The sequence below is a fragment of the Cupressus sempervirens genome, chromosome 3 (genome assembly GCF_028749045.1).
Source record: "Cupressus sempervirens isolate cs-2001-9-10 chromosome 3, ASM2874904v1, whole genome shotgun sequence".
Lineage (NCBI taxonomy): Eukaryota > Viridiplantae > Streptophyta > Pinopsida > Cupressales > Cupressaceae > Cupressus > Cupressus sempervirens.
This window is the reverse complement of record NC_143120.1, coordinates 670,023,321-670,049,076: the sequence shown is the minus strand read 5'-3', so window position 1 is coordinate 670,049,076 and position 25,756 is coordinate 670,023,321. Positions and strand designations below refer to the sequence as shown.

At 34.4% G+C, this 25,756-nt stretch overlaps 1 pseudogene; it reads left to right on the top strand.

Annotated features, from left to right (window-relative positions):
- The first annotated feature begins 563 nt into the window (after positions 1–563).
- LOC149568494 (uncharacterized) lies at positions 564–3,240 on the top strand (annotated as a pseudogene).
- Positions 3,241–25,756: the final 22,516 nt, after the last annotated feature.

The following is a 25,756-nucleotide window of genomic DNA, read 5'->3' as shown; positions in this document are numbered from 1 at the left end:
TTTGTGGTTTGGAAAGACAATGGTCCGTTTGGTTGACACGGAAGATGAATATACCGTGGACCCCACAATATTATTAAAAAAACTGTCATAAAATTCAAAACTTGATTTTAATTTCAAATTCCACCTTTTTATTGGAAGATGAAATTGAAAACCAAGTTATAATTTTAACCAACCAAACGCCCATGATTTTTAACAAAACCTGGTTTTAACCCTGATAACCCAGTTTTGGCCCTCATCTTCCAGCAACCAAATGGGACCTGATGATATAAATCCGTTCAATCGTCTTGCTTATTTATTATGTACGGATGCCATGTCGACAAGTTTCTCAAATTTGGTTTTTTCTTCCCTTCCTCTCTTCTGGAAACCACTTCCATTTCCCACCAGCTTACATAAACTGATTGAAAAATCGTATGATCCCAAGTTATTAGCACAGATATGGAGTAGTTACCTGTCACAAAGTTTAAACAGAAAACAAGAGGAAAAGTCAAGCATGGTAAAATTAACGAGCCACAAAAATTTGTGTATTGCGACCTTTTATACAATATACAGAGCACGAGCAAACAATGGCGCAGAAAATCAGAGTTATTCTCAAAATATGTGTACTAATCTATTTTATTTGCACACAAACACATGGATGCCTCGAAATAGAGAAGGATGCTCTGTTGAAATTGAGAGATAACGTGAAAGATCCGAATGGCCTATTGGAGTCTTGGAATGGCTCTTCTAATTGCTGCCAATGGACAGCCCTCCACTGCGACTCTCACTCAGGACGAGTGGATTCTCTTGATTTCAGAGGTTTCAACCTTTCTCTTCACTCCATGAGTGAGAACTTCAAGCTCTTCCCATTGAGCCAACTGGAATACCTGGATTTGAGCATGAATTCCTTTCATCGAGTTGAGATGCCTCCAAACATGTCCTTGTTGACAGACCTCACTTATCTCAATCTCTCCAACACAGGTTTCTCTGGATTCCTGCCTCCACAAATGGGAAGGATTTCAAAGCTGCGTTACTTGGATTTTTCTGATCTGGAGCATCTGAAAATCCCCAGTTTGAAATGGCTCAGGAATCTTACTCGACTGGAGTATATTTCACTCCGAGGGGTCAATCTCAGCGGCCTTCCTATGACAGAATTGGGTGAGTCGATTGGCAATCTTAAGAGGATTCAGCATCTGGAGATGGTCAATTGTAGTCTGGTAGGTGAAATTCCTCCTCCTCTCAGAAATCTGTCTTCCCTTGCATATCTGCATATGGAGAACAATTCACTGTCTTCTGAAATACCAAATTGGTTATTCACCATAAACAGCTTGGTTTCACTCAATTTGAGGATGAATCTCCTGAATGGGACTCTGCCAGCCAAAATTGCAGCTTTAAGCCTCACTCACATGGACCTCTCAGTGAATCAGTTAACAGGGACAATTCCGTCTTTCATTGGGAATCTAAGCTTCTTGACATAAACTCTATGGAACAATTCCCTCATCCTTGAGCGATCTCTCTTCACTCAATTTCCTCCGCCTTCGAGATAATGGACTGCAAGGCACTATTCCCCAGTGGTTGTCCAAATTATCATCCTTGACATATCTTGATCTGAGTGCAAATAAATTGAATGGTAGTGTTCCATTCTCATTAGGTCAATTGTCCTCCCTTGAAACCCTTTCAATATGGGGCAATCAGTTGGAGGGAATAGTGACAGAATCTCTGCTTCAAAACCTAACCAAATTGCAGTACCTTTGGTTAACTGATAGTGGATTGACTCTCAACATAAGCAGAGATCGGATTCCTTCTTTTAATCCGTTAATGCTATTGCTTAGAGGGAGTAACATGGGTGGGAGCATTCCAAAATGGTTGTCCTACCAGACCAGACTTGAGCATTTAGATCTTTCCAGTAACAGTCTGGTGGGAAGCATACCCTCATTGTTATGGACTAAATTGCATAATCTAAAGACCCTGAACCTCTCAGGCAATCGTCTCCATGGTCCTCTTCCCTCTCTTACCCTTCACCATCAATTGACTGTTCTTGAATTGTCCAAGAACAATTTTGAAGGAAACATTGCAGATTATATTGGTACAAATCTTCCCCCTTCTCTGGAGTTTTTGTCGCTGTCTAACAACAAATTCAGAGCTGCCATTCCTTCATCAATCTCTTTGTTGAAGAGGTTACAAAATCTGGATCTGTCAAATAATAAGCTCAGCCATGCTCTGCCCTCAACCCTGGGAAATTGCACCTCTCTGGAAGTGGTGACATTGTATAGCAATGAACTGGAGGGAGAAATACCAGATGAAGTGGTTAATCTACAGCAGCTCAAGTCATTGGATCTGAGAGGCAATAGATTTTCAGGGGAATTTCCATCAGGGCTTCTCAACTGTAAGCTACTAGAGTTCCTGGACCTCAGCAAGAACAACTTCACTGGGAAATTGCCCAATTGGATTGCAAGCTTAAAAAATCTGCGAGTTGTTGTTCTGAGATCGAATAATCTATTGGGTATAATTCCTTCAGATATATTTCATTTACCCATTCTTCAGATCATCGACCTCGCCTCTAATGGCTTCTCAGGTGTCGTCCCCCCTGAAATCACAGAATTATTCGCCATGGCTACTGCTCAAAACAATGGCGAAAGGTATGGAAGGTACTTTATTGCTTATGAAATGTATTATCAGAAAGGGGTTAACATTACCAACAAGGGAAACGAGCTGGACTACTCTTCAATTCCTGCGGCTTTTACTGTTATTGACCTCTCTTCAAACAATCTCAGAGGAGAAATTCCAGGGGAAATTGGGAAGCTGAAAGGACTGATTACTCTGAACTTGAGTCACAATCATTTAAGTGGGGGCGTTCCAGATGGCTTGGGAGACATCCACAGTTTAGCGTCTTTGGATTTAGCGGGCAATCAGTTGAATGGGTCGATTCCTGTTTCGATCCAGGGTCTCGATTTTCTGGGATATTTGAATTTGTCAAATAATAATCTGTCAGGAAGGATTCCTCAACAACGCCACTTTGACACATTTGGAGACACATTTGGAGCATCATCGTTTTTGGGTAACCAGAATTTGTGTGTAGTTCCACTGAATAAGCCTTGTTCTTCTCCAACATCATTTCCTCCCGCTTCACAAGAAAAAGAAGAAGAGGAGACTTCGTTATGGAAAAGCAGAGAGTTGAAGATGGGAACGGGGGTCGGATTTGTGGTGGTGTTTTGTGGAGTTGGTTTGGCATTGTGGTGTCCAGTGGCTAAATACTGGGAATAGCATCAAATATCTTTATAGAAATTAATGTACATTTGTTAATTTATTAAGTCGGAGGCTTCCCTAGAGAGTATTGGTAAAAATGCCCGCTGGAATTATAGAGGAGGCTTTAAACATGCTTAAACTGTGATTAAAGTAATCCACGTTGGTCTAAATCAAAGGCCAAATGAAGCATTTGTGCTTCCTAAGAAATCTGGAACAAAGATATTGAAGACATTATGATAGGTGTGACGACCATGACAGACCACAAATCACAGCGTTAAGCTGGGATAAGAGTTTTCCCCTTAATCTCAAGTATGCCTACCTTATAAGAGAAGCAAGATATTCCTTGAGATGTTTCCATTTCCTTCAGCCCTTTGGTACATGTTTTATTTTCTTGCACTGCTAGATACCGTGAAGATTTTAATGGACAGGAAATGTAATCTATCGCTGCATACTCAGGCAATCTGTGTGATTGGCAAAGAATGAAACAACATTATGAGGATCCAGGGTGAAAAGGCGCCATTTAAGGCTTCTAAATATTTCTTATCAGAATCTTTTAAAAGCATTAGAAATCCATTAACTCTCAAGGAAAGTAGAATCTTTGATAGAGTAACAGAAGAGCAATGCAATGTTCTTTGAATGAGGTTCTGCTATATAATTTATATGTATCAAACTGCTATGCACTGTGACTGTTTTGAACTATACCAAAAACTCAAAACTTATATCAAAATTGATATGATAATCTTCAGACAACATTCTGATATAATTTAAGGTATATAACTTGGATCAAATGCAGATTATGGTTATGTATTTCGTTGCTGTAGATACTAATTATGCCGTATATTGATGATGTTCTCTCACAGCGAATACACACTATATATAAAGAAACAAAGAATCATGCCCATATAGGGACATGACTCGAGTACCACGTAGAGTCATGACCCTACGTGGACATGGAAAGTCATCCTTATTAACATCGATTAAAATAAAATAACTAAAAATTAAAAATAATTTAAATTTAATTTAATCATATATAACTATCAAAATTCTTCTTTTATGTGGAAAAGAGAAATTAAAAAAATTAAAATAACCTTTTAAACAAACTAGATTAAACAAGAGCTTTATTGAGTTGGAGTCCCTACCTTTTGTTGAAGAAGGGAGATACATTTGTTCAGTGGTCAAATAAAGTGACTAACATGAATAACAATATATCTATAAGAAACATTTTCTATACTTTATAATGTAAATTGTTCATGATTTGATTTAACCATGATCTCACTCGATGTTTCTAGAAATTTGGTATATTTTCACTTGTGTGAACACATTTGTTTCTATATAACTAATGATGTAAAAAGAATAGCATTTCATTCAAGCAACCTAGCGAAAAACACCAATATCATATAATCAAAGGTGCTTTATAAAACAAAATGAGCACATGAGTTGTCTATAACAACAAATAGTATAAAATAAATGGAAACATCTTATTAATCTTTAATAAACTAAAATTTAAAATAAGAGAAAATAGCTGAGGCCATTGACTCTATAAAGGTGGAAGAATGATAAATTAGAGAGGAAATCTATTGGAAAAGAAGGTAGACTTGATTGACTCCAAGAAGGGTATACGAACACAACCTTTTTCACAAAATTGTGCAAGCTTGTTAGGATAGGAGCCATATGTCCTTCTTGGTTAAATCAAAAGGTCTCTAGTTAACTTCTTTGAAATTAAGAATTTCAAATGTTGAAAAAGATAAATACACTAGATTATTAGACAATCTTATCCGATACCTATTGTCTATAATAGAAAACTGAATTAATTATGTGGCTAGAAATCTATAAAAGCATTTTGTTGAAGTATTGTTGTTGTCTTAAACATTCATTTGAACTTTGAAACATGGTTTCATTTGAAAATCATTTAGATAAATGTTGAGTAATTGTAGTTATTTATATATGAATTAATAGCAAATATTCTATCCATGTACAATGCTAGTGAAACTAGAATTAAATTTGGTTTGGACAGTTTGGATTGTTTACTTCTCACTACACCTCAATTAAAATAACACCAAAACAAACCCCAAGCCTCAATTTGAATAATTGATATGACTTATTGTAATAAGAAGAAAAAGATAAATTATTAGATTGATTCATCCAAGGACAATGATTCATTTGTTTTCTACTCAAGAGACATTTATATTATAACTCTAATTAGATATGCCTTTATTTATAAAGATAAGAGCTAACTATAAATATCATATTTACTTTTATTGTTTAGAGAAAAATAAAAGATGAACTATACTTTATATTTAAAATTAATTTTTTTTTATCGATAAAAAAAAAAAAAATCTTTCAGATAAATTGAAATAAGCATTCAAAATGGGAAAGATTAAAAAAGTTGTTGGCACCTTTACATACTTCTCTTTGCATTATGATTCTAATTTAGACTTTATAATTAAAATATATGTGCACTAATTAAATGACTCAATATGAATTATAAATATTACATTTACTTTAAATTTTTTAATAATATAATTTTATTAAACTCTTTTATCTTTTCTAATCTTATATTTTTCTAAAAATAACATTTTCTTCATTGATATATAATATGATTGTTTTGAAAAAAGAGGTATGTTAAACTACTATTTTTACATTATAAATAATAGTAGTAATAATAACAATTATCTATTATTGACTTGAAATTATCAATCATTAGACTAATAGAAGATGTAAAATTTAATTTTAAAAATATAAAAATCAAAGCTTTCAAACATATTTATAGTTAAGAACACCAAAATACAAGTTGGATCCCTCTCTCAAAAATATCTACTTACATTTCTCTTTAAATTAGTAATAATAGAAATGACTATGCCTTTAAGTGCACCATATTTTCACCAAATTTGACATGGAGAAAGTAGATTGAAACAAATCGGTGTGGAGTCTTTATTTCATTCTTTGCATGGCCATGTTTAACATATTTAATTTTAGGGATGGAGATAATAGTAGGGGCTGGTGAAGAATGACATGGACGATGCAATAAGGCACCCGCTATGTATTAGGTGGTTGATGTATAGTTGTTTTTAACATCACCAATAATTGGGAAACATATACTAGTTTTTCAGGAGATGAATAATGGGGATCTATTGGTGACTAATGGAGTTAGCACATGGGGCAACCATCAATGAAAAATCTTAGCCAAATGATTTGACGTTAAAATCTTCTATCTGTATAGGAAGACATGTCAAACTGTTAACAGAGATAATAAATACATTTAATGATGTCTATCTATTTTTACTTATTTTTCAAACCAAGAAAATAATTTAAATCCCAGCAAAAATGGAAATGACCAAATGAAAAAAAATAAAATTAATGAATGTATATTAATTGAAAAATAAAAGCTTGTGAAACTTTAGAAATATAGATTTTAATGATTGTAAAAATTAATTGAATAGGGCAACTGAAAACATTAGTTCCCTTCCTATATATTGGCAAGGACTAATAATTTATTGTAACCTTGAATAGTATTTTATGTTAAAAAAATCTTTCAACTTCGCCTAATTGTGTGGTCCCCTCTTCTTATTGACCTTATTCTTGTGATTTGATAATATTTTCAAGTTGAACAATACCTTAGGCATATGCATGAAAGAAAAAAAGAACAATTTTCAATCTATAAAGAGAGCACTAGGAGGTTAGATTCTCAATAAATAAATAAAAAGGAATTAAAATAACACAAGAAATTAATTGGGTGATATAGAAGCCAAAAAAGAGGAGCCCAATTTGATAGATCATGAAAAGAAAAGTGTTTGAATTAACAAGCCCAAGCTATACTTAACAATGGTTGTACTTAGAAACTACATTATCCATTTGTCAAAGCCTCAAATAGTTTGGTAGATAGAACCACAGAAAGTAATGACTTATCTTCAATTACACAAACCAAATGAAGAACCAGGTGCAAATGTGGATGATGGATTGTCAAGAAAAAACCAAAGATCTAGTGTAATATTTACAAAATGTAGGGGAAATTCACCATATCATCTAGCCCACATCCATGGGCCATAACAACATGTTTTCCAACTCCAATCACATGCACATAGAGTGGTAGACATTAACCCAGAAAACAACTTCATTGATAAAATGAAATTGAAAAGTAGAGATTAGATTACCACACCTCCACTACTTTATTGCTTTGAAATTTTCTTCCATCCCAATTTTAATTTTTCTAGTATTATTAAAAAACCAATTATTCTATAATATCTATATTTAAAAAAATATTTATTGTTATGAAAAATATTTCAAGAAATATCTTTTATTAAAATTTTAGAATATAGAAACATATGAATTGAGTTATATTATTTTTACAGATTAATACTTAAAATTAATGAGGATACATGGTTGAGTTTTAATATTTTTACAAATTGATAAAATCAATCATTGTGCAATTATGTGTTAGTACATTATTAGTTTACATGTGTTAGTGTGTGAAGGTAGTTTGAGAATAGTTAGATTTTTCCATTGCCATGCAAAGAGGTAGATGGGGTTGGTGGAATATTTGGCCCTATAGCCAGTGCCATTTTATTCTTTAATGGCCTTTGAACATGTTTTGAGGTTGCTCAGTCACTACAAAACCATACTTGGTTTGGTTTGTATTTAATAGTTACCAACTAATACTAATGGTTAATTTTTAGGGTTGCTAAGCTATCTTTAGATACCACTTTAGGGAGTGTATTCAGCACATGTGAATATTATTTCTAGATAGTGTTCTTATCAGGTTTTGACAATCCATTTTTTAAAAAAATTGTATATAGTTTTGTCCCACAAAATATAATAGATACATTTTTGTAATTAATTCCTAAATGGGAACTTACTTGCTAAACCAACTATTGACATATTAATTATTTTAAATCTATCTTATATTATACTCTTTGTAATAAAAATTATAAAGGTGAGTGGTTAAGATTTTTATCAAGCATTAATCAAGTCTCATTGTTAACTATTTTTAGTATTTGATTAGATTAATTTTTACTAATTATATTTTCATTATTCAAGAGTTACCTAGTACGTTAAAAAAAATCTTGTGGTTTACTAATCCTCACTAATTTGTATTCTAAAATGAATTTGATATTATAATTTTATTTACATGTATTCAAATGCATTTCTTTTGTTTCTTGCTAAAATGCATCACACTTTTAAATTTAAGTTTCTAATTAAATCATTAAAATAAGTTTAATAACTAAAAAATCTCATCAAGTCCTTCTAAGCAACCCTCCTTCCTAGATAAGCTCAAGGAATTGAGCAAGTAGTAGTCATGTGCTAGGTTGATGAACTAGGTGTTCATGTTGGTGTATGGTTGTTAGTCTCAATGTTCATGTAGGTTGTTGGTTTTGTTTCTATAGTAGTTTTATAAATTATGGATCTATTTTATTGGGTCTCAATTCTTGTGAACCCCTATATTTCTATCTATTGGACTTGATCTTTATTTTTTCTAAGGGTTCAAGCCAAACCCCACTTTATCTAATCAAAAATAAATATTATCATTTGCTAAAACTTTTCAATTATTCTTATTTTCAAATGTATCTAGTTTTATACTTGTCAAAATGAATTGCTTTGATGCTTTCTATATAATTGGGCGGACTATATATATTCATTCAACCATCTAGAGAAACTACAAATGAAGTTATGGAAGACATAATACTAATAGCACACAGACTTGTCTATAGTGATGAAATTATTTCCTTTCTTCTCACAAAGTTAGTTTAGTTTATCTCTATGTAGTTGTAACGTAGAGAAAAAGAAAATCTAACACATTCTTTAATAGATTGTAGTCAAATGAAGATAATTCTTAATTCATACGTTTGATTTCCACCATGTGATTCCTTCAAGTCTTGGCTAGGACCACACTTAGTATAGTTATTAGTACAAGATAGTATCATAGCACTAGAAACTTAAATTTATAATTATCATGTAAAACTCATTTTCATTTATTTCATTCATCATAAATAACTCACTAAGAATAATTCTTCATTCTAGATTACTATTGATATTAGAATTAAGCTAAATTAAATTTTCAATTTCACCTTAGTATATAAGATTTTATAAGAATAACTAGAGAAATATGCTAGTGCAATGTAATCATAATGAAAATCTAATCAAAAATCGATGTTCATATCTTGATGACCAAGCTAAGTATCTAAACACCAAACTATGTGTGAGGCCTCACACCACTTCATGAGAATTTTCAATGTGATTAAACTAGCACTTACACCTTTGAAGGGTGCAAGTATAACACCAATAGTTTGATATATAAGATGATGTTACAGTATTTACTGTAAGGTAATTTTTCACTAACCCTGACAAGGTTATGTTGATCATGATATATCTATTTAGTTATGCTTCATGGATGCAAAATAGTTACATCTTGTTTCTACCACTAGTTGATTGAGGCAAGATTCCTCTTTCTTTCGTTTAATTGTGTATGGGTTATTTCTCATTTTATAGGCTGAATATGAAGATTAGTTAGGGTTTTTAATCTTGAAATAGTTGTAAATGTCACCCCTTGACTCTCTATTATGCCTATGTCAATTGTTGCTTTCCAGAGTGTCAACCCTTGTGATTTATGTATGGTAATAGCTCATGACATAGTGAGTAGGAGTTGTCTCTGGCTTCCTAATGTGATAGGAATAACTGGTATGGTCTTTGGATCATGTTCATCCCATGATGACTCACTATAATTATCGAAATGCATGGTAATGTACATGGGAAGACTTGGTGGTTTACATCCTGGCCCATAAATAATGTCAACAACCTCACCAAGGGCTCCATTCACCATTCCTATCTCTATCCATATATTTTTTGCAAGAATGATGCGTCACCCCTTACAAAGGAGAACATGTTTTTCAATCCATTCTTCATCAACAATATTATTGTTACCACTTAGAGAATACACTGTTGTACTCAGTGCAATTGGAGAATTCAATGATTTCAACATCTTATTATTATATAGTTTTACAGCCTCATTAGTTGAAAATAAGTGTGTAGCACCATTGACTATTGTATTTTTAGATGTTATCAAGTGAATGTTTGTACATATCATTAATAGATTCCAATCATCCTTTATTGGATTTGCATCTCAGATATTATGTAACATTTGAAGAAATCATTCTTGTATGCTGCATCTCTTGCTTGTCAAAAAATTATGTGTGAAGTGATGACTATTATGAATTGAGCCAACAATAACTTAGCAGTAGAATGTGATGTATAGATAGGTTTTTCCATTACAGGTGGTAATTGGGCTAAGTCGCCAAATAGTATCATTGAAACAACACCAAAATATTCATGGTGTCAATGGGGGAAGGTTTCACATAGTCTGCTATCAACTTTGAGAAGCAACTTTGGTCCTTTGAAGATCATCTCATCTATAAGGATATATTTAGTATATTTCATTTATTTTTGGAATGTGGTTAATGCTTGGTTTTGTAATGGTTGCATCTCTTTAATAGGTATTTTTAGCCTTGCATGTATTGTCAAAGCATGTATATTAAATGCAACCACTCCTACTAGTGCTAGTGTAAGTAATTTTCTCTTACCTTGTGATGTAGTGTTGTTCAAAACCTCTCTTATACATGAAATTACATATGATTTCCCTATACCTATAGTGCCCTATACGATCATGTGCAATGGTTTATTAGATTGACATTTTGTATGCTCCTCAATAATTTGGTGTGCTAGCCTTTGTTCTGGTGATAACATCGACATATCATGCCTAATTATTACTGGTGTAGGTTCACTACACCCATTCATTTTTTTAACATGTATGAAATGTGCAGCAATTTAATATAAATCTTGTACAACTGTACTATGGTCCCATTTATATTTTCTATCAAATTCATGTCTCCCAAGCATATCAAGGTCATTTAGTGATACAATAAGAAAGTTACCCATTCATTTATGTCCATTATTCCATCTGCATTATTATCTATTGCTTGTTGCTCTGTAATACCATCTTCTTCTTATGAACTACTTTTTCCTTCAAAGATGTGATTGATATGCCATAATTTATATCCTTCGGTGTATAGCTATATCCAATTTGTGATTATTACATCTCTTGTGAGGCCTATATCTCTTTCTATATTATGAAACTGCTTGTATAATAATAGCTCACTCTAGAAGAATGTTTCAAAGTGTTTTGAAGTATGTTATGGGATTGTGTAAAACCTTGGATATACATTAACAACTGCCTCTATTGTTCTTTTCTTCCACTTGCATCCCTTGCAATTTGCAACAAACAAATATGTCCTTGCAGATTCAAGTAGTGTTATATTTTCTAACTCTAGCGGATGATCAATATAAGAATGTATGTAGCTAGGTTGTATACTACTGATTTCTAATGTTTTAGTGATACAATGAAACACTTTTCATCCAACATTCAAAGAGATGAAAGGCCTATGACAAACAATGAGGGGGAGTTTTTGCAACATGTGACATGTTTCTTGTGCACCTATATCTCTCTCTACAATAACCTCTAACAAAAAAATTTGGTATGCCATGAGGGCCACATTATCTGGCTGTTGTATCAAAGATATTCATTTAAGAACTTCAGAACATGTCTCTGACCATCTCTCTACTTTTGTTGCATACTTGGCAATGTATTTGAGCACAAGTGCATGAGAAACAACAAGTTGGCAATCAATATTAGCCCTCCAAATTGAAAGCATCTCTAGGTTGTGAATATTGAGTCAATCATGTCATTTCTTGCAGGTTCATATCAAGCCTTTCTAGTACCATCATAGGATTATGTAGAAATTTTTTGTTCTTTCCATGGAGCTTTATAACAACAAATCATCTTATTACCCTTTTTGCGTAGACACATTTGTTCACTAGATTTTGTATGCCTTTGGACTCAATTGACCAACTCTTCATAATCATGGGCAAGGTCTAGAATAAAAATCTCATGTAAATCTAGCAAACAAGGGTCATCCAATGGTGATTGATACACGATATTACCTCTATGAGATGCATCTAGAGGATTCCTTGCACTAACTTAGTTATCAAAATATTTCCTTGCATGCTTGAATTTTGTATCATTATTTCGATCAATTTTGTCCATGTTTGGTACATTTAGGAGCCAAATAAATCTGTGTACATGCCTAGCTCCCTAATATTTCCATTCAATTGTATACCACCAATCTATTGCACCAAGGAACTTCTCAATTACTTCTTCACAAAATATTGCAAATCGTTGGTGAAGATATAATAATGTCGTTTGAGGATTATTAACCACATTATCCAAATGATGTTTGTTTGTTTGCATTTCAATTGGAATATCATGAATCAATGATCTCTATAGATCTAGCCATTTCATATTTGCAACACTCAATGTGAAGAAGAGGGTAGGAATTTTGAGTCGATTGATCATATCTGTCAATTCAGTGCGGCACTTATTCCAATATGGCCTCGTGCCTCACATCGTGGAACCAAAGTGCATGAGTTCTTCAATGAGCTATATGTCTAGAAGCTGAGTTAAGTATATGTGAAGGTTTTTAATTATTGTTGGTATGTTCTGGTCAACATTTTCTTAACAAATATTGTTGCAATTCTATGACTATGATGGTGCATCATCATATTAGAAACAAAATAATGAAACCTAGGATGTCTCCCAAATCTTTGATCATATAATATATGATTAAGTGTAAGACATATTCATGTATATCTACCTCTCAAATTCATGCTTGCATTGGTAGTGCAATTTCGTTAGGAAATAGAGCTAGAAATGCTATGTCAAACAATCCTTCTGTATTATACTCATTTACAAGGGATGGATCCATTGGAGGCCAATCCAAAATATCCTCTATGGAATCATCAATGTGTAATACCCATTTCATGATGTCCAATTCACGTTGTCTACCTGGAAGCATAGACACCATTGAAGAAGTTTGTGTAGGAATTGTATCATCACTATCTTCATCATCCCAAATTTGTGATGCAACCACAGATGTGTCTTCCTCAATGTTCACAATGTGTAACATACTTGAAATATTGATTGTTGGCTTAGGAAGTCAGGCCAAGTTCTTCATATTGAGAACAACATCATGGTAATACAGATCATTGTTAATTTTATATTGTAATGCATCTCTAACATGGCTTCTTTTCACATAACAATCATAAGATCTTTCTTCTGTGCTTACTCTCCATATGATTAATATGTCCAGATCTTCAATTTGTCATGGTAACACATTTGCAATATTTTTTATATCTTGTGGAAAACTTATTGTATGTCCAATATATTTGTATTTTCCTCCAAATAAATGAGATACTTGTAACACTAGATCCACCCTAGCAATAAGCATTTCTTTGATGTGTGAAAATATTTTGAGTATGCTTGGTTGTTCTCCAAGATCCATATTATTGAGTGTTGAAAACCTCTGTATACCCTTTTCATTGATACATCTAGGGGGTGGGGGGGGGGGGGGCTACAATAATATGTAGACTAGGCAGGAGCCCCATAGAATAGTAGGGCCTATCAAAATGGTGGGGTGGGGAGGGGAATCCTTTTTTCTAGTTATTGCCAAGGGTAGACCTAGAAGTAGCGATTAGTTATAAATGAGTGGGTGGGAAATAGTTATTAGATGACAGGCATGGCCTACAAGGAACCTACCAAATTTTATGGCTATGGGCTATTCTAAAGGGAAAGTTGAAATAAATACCTTTTGGATGGGTGAATGGGGATGACATCGACAGAAGAAACCATTACTCATAATTGACTCTATCATTTGGTACTTATCAAGCATGAGTAGTTGCCCTAGCATTTCTTGTGGCCCAACCTAATTTTATAGTTTGTTTCAAAAGGTGGGCCCATAAGATCTTCTGACGTAGGGGAGTGGCGAAAGTTATGAAGGTAGATCCCCTGTTCCATAATAGGACATCGGGCACCATTCTTCAATTCGATCAATAGCCATCCCAGAAGCAAAATAGGGGCTTAGTCAATTAGGGGAAATGGGAACAGCAGATCGAGTTGGAACATCATCAACCAGCAGGGACCCCTTTTTCTACCTATGCATAAGAAAGAGTTATTAGCAGCTAGGTAGTAGGTTCTCGAGCTATTATTGGCCTCCCACCTAGTCAAAGCTCCAGTTTTAGCTTCAAAATGATAGGCAAGAGCAATAGGACCCTTTGATCTCTAGGTACAACATTCTCTAGAGCTAACCATTATTCACTTTTCAATATCATACCCCAATTCTAGCCCATAGAATTTTAAGGTTGCTTAGTTAGCTCCCATTATCCCTAGCTTATTTTCTAGCTAGTTGAGGCATCTATCTCCGAAAATCCAACCTATTCAATCGACCCCCCCTATTGGGCAACATTGCTAGTGGGCCTTGGCCAACAACTATGGTAGAGTGAAAAGAATGAAGTTGAGCATCCTATTGCCTCCTGGAATGGAACCCCAATAGAATTGTAGGGGCCCCCATTAAATTATAGGGGCCCATAAAAGCCTTTTAGGTAGGGGCCCCATAAAATTATAGGGGAATGGTAGGGGGTGGGTGGGGCACCCTTTAATAGTAGGGGCCTATAGATAGTAGGCTTCCGCCCTACATGTAGGGGCTCTCGAGTGGTAGGTGCCCCTGCCAATGAATAGACGGTAGATTATTCTATAGATGTCGGTTGGGTTGCCTTCCCTATTCTATGGGGAACGGGTATGCCCTGACACTTTATTAGTCATTTTTCTACTATACTATACTATAGTTGTTCCAAGGAATGGGCCCCTGTAGGTTGCTAGTATAGTTCTATAATTCTTCTAAGGGTGGGCCCCCTAAAATTCTATGGGGAATCTGAGGGGTAGGCAATTCTAGTTCTAGTTGTGCTAGAAGGGCCCATGGGTTGTTAATCAAGAGTTCCACCCATAGAATTGTAGGCCCCTTCAGAGGAAGAAGTTGCTTGCTAGTCACATTCGTTCTTTGTGGGCCATTACTCTGGCTGGTGGCCAGTACCTTACTTTACCAATATAGAGTGCCCAGGGGGCATGTTACGTATAGAATCTGGCCCCCATGGCCCCCCTAGCCCATTCTAATATAGGCCATTGTTCCAGCCCACTTCTCATCTATCTCCTCTAGTATTTCTATAATTGCTTATGGTGCATGCAGGGGGATGGGCCATTCTCAAGGTAGGGGTAGGGAATTCTATACGTCACATGCCTATGGGTCATGTGGGAACTATAAGACTAGACTAGAGCTAGATTCATCCTAAAATTTTATGGGCACATGCCCAAGTAACCCAGCCCTAGACGACCCCTCCCCTCAAATAGATTAGTTGATTAGTTGGCCCCCTACTAGATAAAAATGTGTTGAGATAGCCCCTCCCCCCCCCCGAACATAGATTATTCAGCCCCTACAAATAAATAAGAAGTTAGTGTAAATAGCCCCTAAAATATTATCATTCAGAGGGCCAATCTTTACCCTCCCCACTACTAGAAGAAGTAGGTTTTAATCTAGGCATCGGCCGGGGTTGCTAGCCCTATCAAATAATGGGCCAGGTGGAAGATAGGAGCATGAACACCCCCTTTAGAATAGGGCAGGGTCATAGCCTTCTCTATAGTTCAACTAGAATAATAGCTATTTTTTGCCAAGCTCAGTTGTGTCATGCCATATAATTGCCCTACTATTCTAAAGGTGGCAACCGGAAGGCAGCCGATTGCACCATACCATATAGTTGTTCGGGGGCAACCTGTAGTTTATTTGGCCAGGTGTGATGAAAAGCCTTTTCCACCCCTCCTACAATAATAGGCGAAAGGGGCCCCATGAACACCCCTGCATGTAGGGCTATCTGCCAGAATAGAGGTGGGCAACTAGCCTATAGATAGTAGGGCCGATGAACTGGGTTAGGTTGGGATAAGGATGGGGGGGGGGGGGGCATATTACGTATAGAATAGCAGGAATGTCTCCTTGATTTTTTAAGAACTATAACTATAATTGGTTCAGTTGGAGCTATAGAGTTGGGGTTATAACTATAGTGTCAAAGATAGGGCTAGCGAGTGATGGCATTTGTGGGTATTATATTGGTTCAAACTGATTCTAAGTTGTGCCACCATCTATAGTAAGTAACATGCCCAAAAACTATAGAAGGTTGGGGCATGGGTTCAAAATAATAGTTGCCATGTTACCCCACCATTCTATAGGGAATCGCCATCAAGAATTCGGGTGGAGAGGCAGGCAAGCTAGAAAAAGAATGGGAAAAGGAAGGAAGCAAGGAATCCCAATGCTACACCTGGCTAGGCAGGATTCCCAAGAATGGGGGAAGGTCTTAAGGAATGAATCCCAAAAATGCTAGGGCCCAAGAATGCTAAGGATCAATAAAGAATGGGGGCTACCCAAGAATGGCTAGTTTAGTTGTTAAGGGCAGGAACCCCAACACTCCACCCCGATAGTAAGTGAATCCCCAGAATGGCTAGTTCGTTAAGGCTAGCCCAAAAATCTAGAGTTTCAAAGCTAGGATTCTTGGGCCTATAAAATTGTAGGGAAAAATGGGTGCCCTGCCCCAATAATCCAATCTAGGGAGAATAATCTATTTTAGGGTAAATTGAAAGCTATAGTAGAGGAACTTGTGGCTGGATTGAATCCTTCCCAGAATAGCAGACCATCCACAATAATAGAATTGGTTCTACCTATTCCCTACAAAGCATTGCCTTAGGCCTTGGATGATAATTCTAAAACCTGATTAGCTCACCCATAGGCTAGGCTGGGAATAATAGAATAGTGCTGCCCATTCCCATTCCCATATAGGGTAGGGTAGGGGCCCTTAAAATGGTAGGGGTTAGGGCATTAACATTTGCAGGTGGGGCATCTTTGTAGCATCACCTCCATTGATCTGCTAGTGCCCTAAATAATGGTAAGGGCTGGGTCATATGACTACTTACAATTCTATAAGGGTGACCCATTCAGGGCCTGCCTCGATTGGGTAAACTCTCTACATCAGAAAGATAGAAAGATGTGCCCCCCTCCAATAATACATTTTAGGGGCCCCTCCCTTGACCCTAGGAGATATAGTTTATGTTGGTGGTATTAACCACCCACCCTAGCCATTCCCCCCCAGCCGGAAGGTAGGGGTATAGTTGGGCCTTTCTCTATTGGATGGGTGGTGGTGGGAGTGAATAAAGGATGGTTTTGCCCCAGTTGGATAGCGCATGCATTACATTCTTGTTGCCTACCCATACACCTAGGTGGATAGCCCTTTATACACCCCAAGTGAAGTCTTAATCTGAGAATCATAGGGTTCCCCGACCCTATGGGGATTAGGTGAGAGGCAAGCATTCCCATCCAAATTCAAATAGTTTTTTACCCCTATCCTATCCCTATCAATTTTAGGCTAGGCTAGGCTAGGCTATGGCTCTATGGGGCATCCTGGGGTGGGAGGAGGTAGGGCCGGTGGTGGGGGCGAGATAGTGGCAAATGCTTGTAGGGGCCGATAGCTGGCCCGGTAGGTTCACCATAGAATAGTAGGGCTAGCCCAAGGAGATAACTAATCTGATTAGGTCTAGCCAAAGTCTATTTCTAGGAAGGCCCTACTATTAGATTATTCCCTATGGGCAAGCCCTACTATTATATTATTCAAGCTAGATGTATTGTTGGAAGGTGCCCCAAGGGAGGGAGCCCAATAGAGAGTTGGCCCTAAAATTCTAGGAGTGGCCATAGAATAGTAGGGTGCCCCACAGTATGACTTGTTCGGTGGAGGTGCATGCTTGGGTAATGTTCACTACATATAGTACATGTTTTCTCACGAGGAAGTGCATCCAATCGCTGCCAAAAAATCTTCATTGCTGTCATGACTCTTCTATTAGTCTTTAATGTTGTACATGATTCCAAACGGTCATCACTTTCTTACTTCTCATATTGGCTTCCTTGTTTCTCTTGATATCGCTTATGTCTCTCTCTCTCTCTCTCTCTCTCTCTCTCTCTCTCTCTCTCTCTCTCTCTCTCTCTCTCTCTCTCTCTCTCTATGATGTATGTAGGAATCATGGTTAGATTCACCATATCATGATTGTTGGGTATCATAGATTTCAACATGTGTATCTTTTTCTAGTTTCCCATGCATCTAGTTTTATTCTACTCTTTTTTGCTTTCTACGAGTTGCTATTGCATCCTTATGTTGAGTGTAATAGGCTTGACTTCTATCTCAATCTTTTTGTCCAGCAATCTCTTGAGAAGTTAGCTCTTTATGCTGATTTGGCACATTTGTGTCTTCCATCTATCAATGAATCAAACAACATTTGTCAATGTACTATTCCAAACAAGAAGGAGCTTCTTTTCAAATCAATGGAATGGTGTTTTAAGTATTATATATCATCAATGCACTTATTAATAATTATTGGAACTATGTATTCATTTTTACAATATGAATACATTTTTATGTTTGATAGTTATGTCATTTCATATTTTAAAAATTGATGTTTGTAAGCCACCTTTGTTCATAATGGTTCGAGTTGGACTGGGTAATTTTTCGTCTGATCATTCTAAATTAGCTTAGGAATTTTATACATAGTGAAAGGTTGAAAATAGTAATTTTTGAAAGGTCCATGAATTGTATAGTAAATAATGTGTGCATAGTAAAGTAATACACTTTTAGATGCTTGATAACATTTTACTTATGTTAAAACATTCATTCATATTATTTCATCACATTACATTGTTCATTGTAGACATCTATTTAGATCTCTAGTTCATTAACACCCCGAAAGTTTGTACAATTGTCTATGTGTTATAAGAAGTATACAATTGAGTGATGCATAAGTGTAAACTAATGCCCACTATTGTGCTTAATTTTCAACATTACACATGCCCTTAATCTGCTCAAGAAAAATATTACTTTCTGAACTAAAATCTATGTGTGATATTTTTGTAAGAGTTTTCTTGACACATTCTTCATCGTTATACATTTTACTATTACATGTTAATGTAAATAGGTGTTGCTTATGTTCTCGATCTTTGATTACCTATTCAACTGGCCTTTCAACATCATCATCAAATTTCAAGTTATACAATGCTTGAGCAAGCATCCCCATGAAGTCTAATGCAGCTTCATCAAATGCAATAGCCCAAATTGTCCCTATGTGGTCCCACAATTTTATTTGTAAAATATATCAGCAATTGTATTTAGTAACTATTGGGTCACATTTAGAGCAAAACTAGCTTTCATCATCACCTTTCTTTAACCTTTTCTTGCATTACTTCCCATTTATTGTATTTGTACAAGCTGGGTAGCAAAAAAAATCATGTTTAAAGTATACCAGTTTTTCTTTCATAACATAGTCAAAGTCTTGGGATGTTTGGGAGGCTCATTTCTATATATCATTGATTATCATCCTTGTGGTTGGAAATAATACACCCACTAGTTGTCTTGCTATACCCTATACATTGCCACTATTTTTGTATACCAGTCCTTCAATTGGTTGGTTTCCTCTATATTGGGGTCCATCATCAATTCTTTTGTATTTGTTGTACTTATTACCTTTCCATGGAATTCAGAGACATGCCCACCCTTGATAGCAAGTACAGTTGTTTCTTGGAGGTAATAGTTTTGTTGGAGATATACCCCTTCATGCTTCATGGGTGCCCCCCAAGGAATGACATAAATAGTATTGCAAGATGCGTCCACCAACTTGATAGGACACCTTGAGACTTTTGTACCATCTTTTTGTTTTACTATTATTATTTCTTGTACATAAACAACAACACCAATAATATCAATTTCAATATTAATTTGCTTATTTTTTACTTCATCAATTGGAGTGAAACTAAATCAATGTTTAGGAATAAAGAGGTCGTCCTCACATGATATGACTCTAGAATCCTCAGTCGGGGTTATTTCCAAACCACTATTAAGTTTATTATAAAATTTATTAGCACTTTTTACCACTCCATGAGATATGTTGTAAACAACCCCAACTTGTACATTCTTATAATGCATATCTACAATGTCATTAAATCAAGTGATACATATTTCCATCCCTTCAACATCTATTACATCAAAATTAAATACTTTTCCACTCCCACTATGCTTTTGAAAATGGTGCATCTTTTTTTTATGTAACACATGCTTTTATATTCCATCTTAACTAATATGGGTTCAAGCTTTTAATAGGCATCAATGTGGCGGTTGTTGTTTTTTATTGCTCAATTTTTTGTAGACCAAACATGATTTTCTTAAGTGGTGTAGTGTTCATCCTACTACTGCTTCCAATCTCTTCTTTGAAAGATTCACACTTTTGTACAACTGATGATTTTAAATCTACACATTCTTGACATAAAGATTCTAGATTTTCAAGTATCAGGTGCTCTATATGAACAATATCTAAATCCATTATTATAATACACCTACACATTTATAGGATAAGTACTTGTCAGGAAGAAAATCTACCACACAAGCACAAAGTAAGAAGTTTATTGAAATAGAATTTTAGAGATGGTCACTAGCCTTGTTGTACTTGTTTTAGAGCAATTCTATTATGTTAAGCATACAATTGTTCCTATCTAGATATCGTGGTTTGTGATATAATGGTTGTACTTCATTGATAGTGTTTTCATATATTTATAAACACCATCAGATAGCTCCAACTTATATCATTGATTTTGGTTTGTCCTACCACCAAATTTTTCTATGGAGAATACTTGTACTTGTCCCAATATATTATTACTTTTTAAGGAATATAAATTAGAGCAGGTAACCTTTTCAAAGTTTAAGAAGTAGGTCACAGATCATAGAGCCAATATAGAATTCTTTCAATGTTGGGACTCTACATAGTAGGTGATACAACATAACTCACCTCTATAATTACTTCAATGAAAACACATATTACTTTAATACAATGTTGTTTTTATGTGCATAAGCAATTTTGACTATCAAAGCCCCTAATTATGATGAACATTTACTGATGAAGAACATGTACACTAGATGAGAGAATATCGGATTAAGATATTATTGAGTTGATATTTTTGTCTCTATAAATGAGACTTAGGGAAAACCATCATAGGTACTACACTATTTCAAAGTCAATAATTTTGTCTCTACAAATGAGACTTAGGGAAAATCATCTTAGGTACTACACTATTAAATCTATATTTTTTACATTGCATGTGGTCACCAGAGTCATTCTACATAGTTGGTGAAAAGAACCTTCAGGTGTTGAGTATTGTCACACCCACAATGTTTTGCATATCGATATTCTTTAAGTGTATTATAATACTCTTCTACTGTAGCAGTCATTACCCCAAACCTATGTTTAACATATTGGAATTTTTCCACTTTCTCTATTTCAATGCATTCAAGCTTGTTGCATTCATCCTAAAGTTGTTGTACAATATCATCATATATAGCTAGCATCTCATCCATGTGAAAATCAAAACTGAAACCTATGTTATCAACTAAGGTTATTGATGTTGAAGCCTTCGATGAATTTTTTGAGATAGGATTAGCAGAAATTGATGGTGTCTCTAAAGTTGTACTACCAGAAGAACTAAAAATCTTAACTAAATCTTGAGATGATGCCATGTGAACCTATAGACTAAACATGTGAATCTTAGAATATTAAAACATTTTTCCAATATCATATCATCTATGAAAAAGGGTATCACTAATGCTAGATAATTAAAACTAGTCATTTGCATGATAATTTATAAAACTAAAATGTCTATGTTGTCATAATTTTTTTCGTTTGAAAATAGAAGTAATATCCAATGTAGTAAATCAAAAGATCACAAAAATAATGCAACAATTACTAAAGTATTCCTTTATAGAGACTTGGCTACATAATGATAAGGAGTGACCTACAATTCCATTTTTTTAAGGAACAAAATAGTTCATAGATATAAAGTGTACAAGTATGAACAAGTGATTAAGTTTTACTCTATAATTAACCATTCTCCTCTCATCAAGGCTTGGCATGGGTGTAGCTAGGCATACAAAAATGGCTTTAGAGTACAATTATTAAGAAAGTATACTTCATAGAATTCTTCACCACGAAGAGGTGAAAAAAATCTATCACATATGATAACTTTCCACAAAACGACACAATTAAATGCTTCAATAACATACATAATAGGTATTTCTTGAGAGAGTGTGACAATAGGGGGATCGGGCCTTATATTCTCTAAAAACACATCCTCTACAAGAGTTTGGAAATACACATTGTTCATGATCAAGTGATCATAGCTTACTTGATATTTTATCCTTTCTATATTAGTAATTATTCTTATGACAGTTTCAGGAAGCCAAGCACCCTCGAGCCCTTCTTCATCACATATTACATCTACCTTCATTCCCAATTGGACATCCATCCTTTTCTATTTGATATGAGGCTAAAGAATAATATAATTTTAACTCATTTTTTAGAAAACATAATATAATTAGAAGAGATAGAAGTATTTGTATTAATCTTCAAATTGAATTACATCAAGATAAACTATATGTCCAAATTATCAAAAAAATTGTATTGCTTCAATTAGCTTGTCTGTTCTTCAAGTTTTGTTTTACCTCTTTTGTTTCACATCATCCCTATTTTTTGTAACATATGATAAGATGTAATTGCAATCTAAATTGTGGAAAAAATAACATTTTTCTTAAAAAACTAAAAGCCATCTTACTAAATATAGTCTTTAAAATGAGTAGAAATGAAAGAAAACTGTAACAAAATATATATCAAAAGGTGAACTTATTCAAGTTAGAAGTAGCTAACTAAAAACAACTACATTGCTTTGAATTATAAATCTTTGTACTTAAATATTGAAAACTTCGTAACACTAATATGATATTACAAATTTTATCTAGTTTGAGGATAGTAATATGTTTTTTCAATGACTAATAGCTATTTTACAAAATTGAATATATGGCATGAATAAATATATCTCAGTTAAAATTTATTTTATTTTCTATATTAATAAAAAAACATAAACTTTTCCTAAAATACCTTTCTTTCTAAATATAATCCATGAAATGAATAAATGAATTCAAGTAAAAACATAAATTCTTTTCTAAATAAAAAGACACGGTTTAAGAAAAACATAGACTTTTCCTAAAATGCAGTAGACATCTCTTAAAATTATTAACTAAAAAATTAGGAAATTTTTTATTTTAAAAATAAAGTTATAATGCAATTTACGAAAAAAATAGATACTAAAATTCAATCATAAATATTGAATAATCTAACAATGAAAATGTAATAACTTTACGTTTTAAATTAAAAAACTATACATAATAATTTACTAACTTGTACGATAAAACCATTCATACAAAATACTATGAAAGAAACAATGAAAAAAATTAACATGAAACATGGACTTCTCTCTTTAACAATGTAAGTACATTTAACATTTGCATCAAAACAGCTCTTATAAGATCCATTATATGGCATCTAACACATATGTCATTCAAAATCATAAAATTAGCAACCCCTAATCCTATTAGGATAATTTTTTGTGAATTTTTCTTACTGATGAAAGTAGTGATTATATTGTGCTCTATAATTAGTCTCTCACATATGTTTTCATGAAAGCTATAAAACTTTTACTAGACAATCTCTCAGTGACTTTAAGCTGAATACATTCATAATCTTCTTCTTCAAACCATGCCTATTTATTCTCTAAACATTTATAGAATGGTGCTTTCCCCTTGAATAAACATGGCATCTCAAAATCTTAATGATTTAAATAGTATTTTTTTGACTATCATAAATTTTATGTTTACTATAAGAAAATTTTCCCCTTTCTAGCGAATAATTCTTAGATTCTAAGGTTGGATGTGTAGACACCTAAATTTGATTACACTGCTTTGGTAATCTAATTTAGCCATCTCTAAAGGCATCATTAGTTAAATTCTTATTTAATTAATCCTTTGCCATCCCTAGTTGATTAATTTAATTAATCATCTATAGTCCTAATTGATAAATCAAATAAACCTATTATTTATCAATTAAATCCTATTCTTCTATCTAATTCCAAAAATCCCCATTTATTAAATAAATCTATTTGATAAATGAAATCCTCAAATTCAAAAACCCCTAACCTATCTCTAATCCTCCATTTAGCCTAATCCACCCCATCCACCCATACTAACCAAACTTAGCCACTAACTCACCCACCCTCATTAATGCCATCCACTTGCACATCTCTAACATTCCTAATCTAATCCTAAACCCAAGCCTAATCCACCCCCTAATGTTGTCACATTCCTTAAACAAGTTTAAGACTTTCCTAATCCAAACCAAAGTCTCCCCTCAAAAATCCCAACCACCAAGTCATGAGTGCTCTTACAAACCATAAAAGACTCTTACAAGCCCACTCATGACTCTTACATCCATCTTTCACACTCTTCCCTCTTCCACACTCATTCCTCTTACATCTCTCTTACATACTCAACCCCACTCATCATGCCTTTAACCAACCCTTTACCCTACCCTCTCACACTCATCCTCCTTGTGACAAGTGTCACCTTCCCATTGGTGCTAAACAAGCACAATCCATGTGCTCTCCTTTGAGTGCATCCTAGCCCTCCTTAAGCCTTCATCCATCCTTGCATCTAAGCCCTCTATCCCTCTACCCCTTAGCCTATAAATTGAATCCCATCCCAAGCCATTTCATCAACAATCTTTGAGCTAAAGTTACCATGCCCTTTTGAGAGCCAAAAGCCATACCCATACCCTTATAATGCCAAATTGAGAGCTCACAAAGCTACCAATTTGCTATTATCCATCTCCACCATTGAAGCAACTTTGAGCATTTGAGCATACATCCCCAATCTACACATAGACACATCTCAAAAAAAAGAGAACAAATCTCATTGAGAGAGCCTATCCATGGCTCACATTCTCATTTGAATTTGTCTTCTCTTTGTCTCTCTTATATGTTATGTTAGTTTAATGTGTAAATGCTTTTATTAGATTAGTATTTCTAGCACATTAGATTAGTATATACAGGATGTTCCTAGAAATATAAGTCGTTATGTACCTTCAAGGAAGCTTCCTCACAATTAAAATACTACTTATATGCCTACCAAAACTTTTGTTGAGTATTTTTTTCTCATAATTTAGTCATCTCTCTTATTTTTATTCTAACTAGGCTACACTAATTTTGTTTGTTTATGCACAACATGTTACTTTCCAATGCATTTCCAGTGCATGTCAGACAAAAAAATTTAAAAGGAAAAGACCAAACATCCTCAAAATTTGAAGTTATATTTTATGAGTTGTAAGAAAAGCCGAATAGCTAGAACGATTACCAAATATTTGTTTTTTTGAAGTTATGACAACCATATTTATGCTATATTATGATATCATATAATATTTTAAATTTATAATATTATTATAGATTCATATATATATATACAACTCTTTTTTCTCAATAATGACCTTAACCAACCCAACCAGTTCTACATTTCAAACTATTTAACCTACCACTCTTAGATGCCAAACTCTTATATAAACAAGCAGAAAACCCCTTTGATCAACATAAATGTCACAAATTCACAAAAGATACATTAAACAGAATTATAGGAATACATAGTTAGCCTCCTT